At 44.2% G+C, this 6031-nt stretch overlaps 1 protein-coding gene across 1 annotated transcript in view; it reads right to left on the reverse strand.

The window, feature by feature from the left end:
* The window catches only part of LOC111981443 (G protein-activated inward rectifier potassium channel 1-like), a 94494-nt gene that overhangs the window by 75827 nt on the left and 12636 nt on the right, over positions 1-6031 (reverse strand). The window lies entirely within an intron of this gene.

Below are 6031 nucleotides of genomic sequence, written 5' to 3' on the forward strand. Positions count from 1 at the left end.
GCATCTTGACATCTTTATGGCAATAACTGTACCACTAGCCCACTGTAAACTATGCCACTTTATGTTTACATACCTACAGTACTCATCCATACGGATATACCGTTACTCTATACCATCTACTGCATTGCCATGCCGTTCTGTACCACCACTCATTCATATATCTTTATGTACATATTCTTTATCCTTTACACTTGTGTGTGTGTGAAGGGTAGTAGTGTGGAACTTGTTGAGGATTTGATTTGATTTTATCTCCAACCCAGGGAAGCACCACACATCTGTGCAAGGAAATAGCCACTAAACTCTGCTAGTTTCCCCGCTCTCCAAGGTGAGACACACACACATACACACACTCTGTCTCTCTCTCTTGCCCCGTACCACGTGGGAGCACCAGAGGGCATTCCTTCCTCTAAATATTCAAGGCTGAAAGTTGAGAGAGGCAAAGGTCGAGTCATGCGTCCTCCGAAACATGACCCACCAAACTCCGATTCTTAACACCTACCCACTTAACCCGCAAGCCAACTGCACCAATGTGTGGGAGGAAACACCGTTCAACTGACAACTTAAGTCAGCCTGCAGGCGCCAGGCCCGTCACAAGAAGTCGCTAGAGTGCGATGAGCCAAGTCAAGCCCCCCACGCCCAAACCCTCACCTAACACAGACGACGCTGGGCCAATTGTGCACCGCCCTATGGAACTCCCATTCACGGCCGGTTGTGGGATAGAACCCTGGTCAGTAGCAAGCCTGGCCCTTCACATTAATTTGCAGTGGGCATGGCGAGGGTTAGATGAGGAGGTGGTGAGAAAACCCTGTTTAGACAGACCCAGCCTGCGGCGTGCTAACTGGTGCAGAAGCATTTCATTGCCCAGATGAAGACAGGGCCCAGCGCTGGGCTCTCAGCTGTCTGAGCTAAGCTGAGCTGGGCTCCTCTCTTTAACTCCCTCTGTCTCTTTCATTCTCTCTCACTCTTTCTGAAGCCTTCTCTAATAGTTCTCTCTCTCTGTGTCTCCCTCCGCCTCCCCTCTCTTTTTTCCTTATACCCCTTTCTGTATCTCTCTCTATCTGTAAGTCTGTGCACAATGCAGCTGCTGGGATTTTCCATGAGGAAAATAAGAGGGTTAATGAACATGAATGGGCCAATCAGCAAAAACCATAACAAAGCCAGCTCCCCACCACTGTTTCTGTAAAAAGCTGAGGGATTGGGCTGGATTCACTCTCAAATTCATAGACAGAGCTATTGATGCAGGGACTGACCATCCATGATATAAAAATTATAGTTTTAACCACGTTCAGTGGTAGGGTTGGAGGTGAAGAGTGGATTGTCAGTTACTTTAAGATTTGACCTAACCCCCTCTCGCTTAGCTCTCTCTTTCACTCTATCTACCCTCTAAGTTACCCCCCTCCTGAGTGGTCCCTCCTTGCTACAGGGCTTTAGCGCTCGACTCAGCCCAGCCTCATTGCTACGTATTCAGGGTCAGATGAACCATGTCTCCCTTGAGTGATGGAGGTATTTGATGCCCCTACTAGCCCCGAAGTGCACTGCCACTTAAACAAAGAAATGAAGCTTTTCGTTATTTGATGGTTGTGTAATTAATCAGTTATTTGTGAATCTCTGAATTGCCTGGGCTTGACCTAAATGGCTATATAGGATGGAAGCCCATCCATAGCTAATTCTATACATTTACACATGACTGTTAAATTTGGCGTCATGGTATCAGACCATTTGTAGTGTAGTGGGAGGCTTGAATGTACTCTGTAGCCTACAGTGCAGTAAGTGCATTGTCTAATTCATATAAATGCATCTGTTGCCAAATTTTAAGAGTGATAGAGTTCTTGTATTCATTTCTATGGTAAAGGACTTGTAGGATAAACCTCTTTTATGTATCTCAAATAAAAAGCCACACTGAACACAGTCCTCTGCAGCCCAAATGGCACCCTATCTCTATTGAGTGCACTACTTTTTACCAGGGGGCCTATAGGAATAGGTGCCATTTGGGAGCATCCTTTGGTCCTCTGTTAGGATTGGCAGATACAAAGCCCTGCTAAAAGGCCCCTTGGACTCTCTTGGGTCTTTGCTTCAAAGTGGGAGCAATGTACTTGCAGTTTAAAAGGTCCTTTTTCCAGCTAGGCCGATTAAACCGATCCTGGGCCCTTGCCTAGCTGGGGTGTGCCCAGGACGTCTAGGGTTTTACCTGGGGACCGAGCGAGGGCTGTGGGATTGGGTGGTGGGAGGGTGGAGGATAAGAGAGAGAGAGAGAGAAAGGAAGGCAGCTGGTTCTTTTTTCTTCTCCTCTTTTCTTATTTAACAGAATTACAGTACGAGTGAAGCGAGGGATGATGGTAGAAGAGAAGGCTGAAAAAGACAAAAAAAACAAAGTCGGATGAGTGCACGGTTGTCCCCTCTTGTTGATTTCTCTGGTGAATTAATTGTATCAGCCTCTTTCTCTTTCATTTTATCGACCTCTGCTTTCTCTCTTTTATTTCAAACGCTGTCCCTGAAAGGAACGATACCTATATACTGTATTGCAAAGACAAAGAACGAGCCTAAAGTAGTGTGAATGCTTACCTTGATACAGACAGTGTTTTGAATACTCTAACAAGCCAAACATATTGCATAACAAGAGCTGTAAAACTGAGATATTAGCCTAAAGCGGAATCTGTTTGAGCAAGGTCCAAGTTTGCCTGGGGAGGTCACAACTCCCCACCTATGAACACTTCGAGAACCCCCGCTTCTCTCCCACTGCAATTAGACGCAGCTGGATCTGTGACAGGCCTTTTCTGATTTGACGGTGCCTAACAGTGATTAGGCCCTACTGCACACCTAATAAGCTCTAATTGGCAACGGCTTGGGCGAACATGATGTGCAGATGGCATGCATGATGATTGATAATTCATAAAATCCATCTCTGGGTATGACATTCATTTACACCTCTACTAAGCCTATGTGCTTCTCTCTCTGCATTAATGAACCCCTCTAGCCTCTGTCAAGTCCTTATCAGTCTCGACTATTCATTTAGCACTCAGATCAAGCCCCTGCACGACTATTGCGTTGTCTTGCAGCTTCCTTCCCCCACAATCTACAGATGAAGGCTCCCATCCACAAATAAGAATCCTTTCCCCTACATGCGTGCACTTACATTTCAGAGCCCAATGCCCTGGCCAAAATAGCGCACTAGGGAATAGGGTCCATATGGAGGCGGCGGAGAAATTTATTTGCGGCATGCCAATAACATTAAGCTCCTAGCATGTCAGAAATGGACAGAACCCTGTTGAGATTAACCCCGTAAACAGTCTGGGCTTTGTTGCCACATGGCAAGAAACTCATCTTCCGTAAGAATTCTCTCCTGGAGAGAAAAGAGTGAGAGAGATAGGGGAGAGAGAGGGAGATAGAGGTTTTTTAATGAATGTTCTCATTCAAAAAATAGCCCACCCTTATTGCTTGTTCTGACCGGTAGTGTTCTCATCAGTTATCAAAAGCTGTCGGGAAATTGCTTTCTATTTTACAATGTCGCCCCCCCCCCCCTTTTGGGGGGCGGATTCTTTAAATGGGAGTCATATGGATGGAGGCTCTGCAGATGTGTACTTGACTAGTTGAAGTTCACTAAAACTTATTTATTAGCAAACGTTTATGTTACTTTCTGTGACAAATACAATGTTACAATTGGTAACTGATTAAAACAATAAAAAAACTTAATAAATCGCACGGCTTTTAATTGTTCTCTCTACTGTTAAATTGTCATTCGAATTTTACGCATGTGCCTTTACCGAAGGGAAAAGAGCGAGTGAATTCAGTGGTGAGTTGAACGAATGACACACATCTTCTCCCTTCCGCGGCGCTGAAAACTCGAGAGAGTAAAGTGACAGGTAGAAGACCGTTGGGTAGCTACCAGACCAGACAGACTAGATAGACAAAAATGCTCAAACTCATGAAAGAAAAATGGTTCATAGTAGAAGTCGACTTTGTGAGGAGAGACAGTTATAAAGTTTGATGGGAAGTTCCAGAGAGAATGTATATTAGTTTGAGAATACACTTTACAACTTCGATGTGGATCATTCATATTTAATAAGGTCACAATGAGTGGACACAAACTTTTTAAAACTTAAAATTGTTCATAAACAAAAAGCGAATTTCTAGCACATATAAAAATACGTGGGGCAGTGTCAGAACGATTTTGTCAAACGGAAGCGCTTGTCATTGGAGGATGATCACTAAAATTTAATCAGAAATACATTACAGAGGAATTGCAGGATGTGTTCAACGGGTCGGACATTAATAATCCCCTAATCACCAGACACTTTCTATCCTCTTCAAATGAAATTAGCTACAAATCTCAGTTCATATGCACAGAAGGAGGATGCTTCGGCACTCCCTGTTTTGATATTTCATGTTCTTCACGTTTTAATCTGGACTTCAACTAAAGGACGCGGAAACTCCAACAAACTCAATTCTATTCACAAATCCCGTTCGGGGTGACTTGACTGCGCTCGATTCAAGAGGCGCCTCTCTCCCCGGCAAAGGAGCCACCAAAGCCGGCCAAGTTCCTCGGACAACCCGCCGCAACTGTCTCTACATGAAACCAGACGTTGTGGCTTACAAAGCTGAGATACAGAGAGGAGAGACAAGTTGAGGCTTTGGAACAGAGAAAGTTGTCGTTCACTCATCCCTGTTGAGGTTAACGACATCTTCCTCCGCGGTGAAGAAAGCACCGGAGTTCCACGGCACGCGCCTCTCTCTTCCTCCTCGAGACGTGGATCCCAAGACCAAGGAGCACGTAGTGTGATTATGTTAATAGGTACTTTGGACAGTAGCCTAGTTTAAGTCATTTGTATTGGCAAAACCCAGATATCCACTGATTAGTGACATGGGAATAACCAATAAGCCTCAACAGTCCCCTGATTCACAGTTATACATGCAGGCTGCCACAGTGGTAACATGGGAATAGTCTACAGTTAATTACATGGTAGTGCACAGTGTAACATAAACCAAAAAAAAAAAAAAAAAAAGAATAGGTCTACAGTATTACATGTAGCGGCACAGTGGTAACATGGAATAGGTCTACAAGGTTATTACATGTAGTGCACAGTGGTAAGACATGGAATAGGATCTACATTATTACATGGTAGGGCACAGTGGTAACATGGGAATAGTCACAGTTATGACATGGCAGGTGCACAGTGGTAAACATGGGAATAGGTCTACAGTTATTAATGGTAGCTGCACATGTAACATGCGGGAATAGCGTCTACAGTTATTACCATGGCAGGTGCACAGTGGTAACAGGGAATAGGTCTACAGTTATACAGGTAGTGCACAGTGGTAACATGAATCAGGTTCACAGTTATTACATTGTAGGTGCACAGTGGTAACAAAATGCGGAATAGGTCTACAGTTATTACATGTAGGTGCACATGTAACATGGCGATAGGTCACAGTTATTAGCATGGTAGGTTGCAGCAGTGGATAACATGGGAATAGCTACAGTTATTACATGGTAGGTGCACATTGGAACATGGGAATAGGACCACATTATACATGGTAGGTCCACAGGGTAACAGGAATAGTCTACACGTTATTACATGGGAATAGGTCTACACGTTATTACATGGTGTGCCAACAGTGGTAAACATGAGAATAGGTCTACAGTTATTACATGTAGGTGCACCAGTGGTAACATGGGAAATAGGTCTACAGTTATACATGGTAGTGCACATGGTAACCATGGGACTAGAGTGTACAGATACATGGGCAGCGTGCACAGTCGGACATGGGAATAGGTCTACAGTTATTACATGGTAGTGCACAGTGGTAACATTGGAATAGGTGTTACAGTTATTACATGGCAGGTGCACAGTGGTAACATGGAATAGGTCTACATTATTACATGTAGGTGCACAGTGTAGAACATGGGAATAGGTCTACATTATTACAATGGTAGGTGCACAGGGTAACATGGGAATAGGACCACACTTATTACATGGTAGCACAGTGGAACATGAATAGGTCTACAGTATACATGAGTGCACAGTGGTAACAT

This window comes from Salvelinus sp. IW2-2015, linkage group LG20 (genome assembly GCF_002910315.2).
Source record: "Salvelinus sp. IW2-2015 linkage group LG20, ASM291031v2, whole genome shotgun sequence".
Taxonomy (NCBI): domain Eukaryota; kingdom Metazoa; phylum Chordata; class Actinopteri; order Salmoniformes; family Salmonidae; genus Salvelinus; species Salvelinus sp. IW2-2015.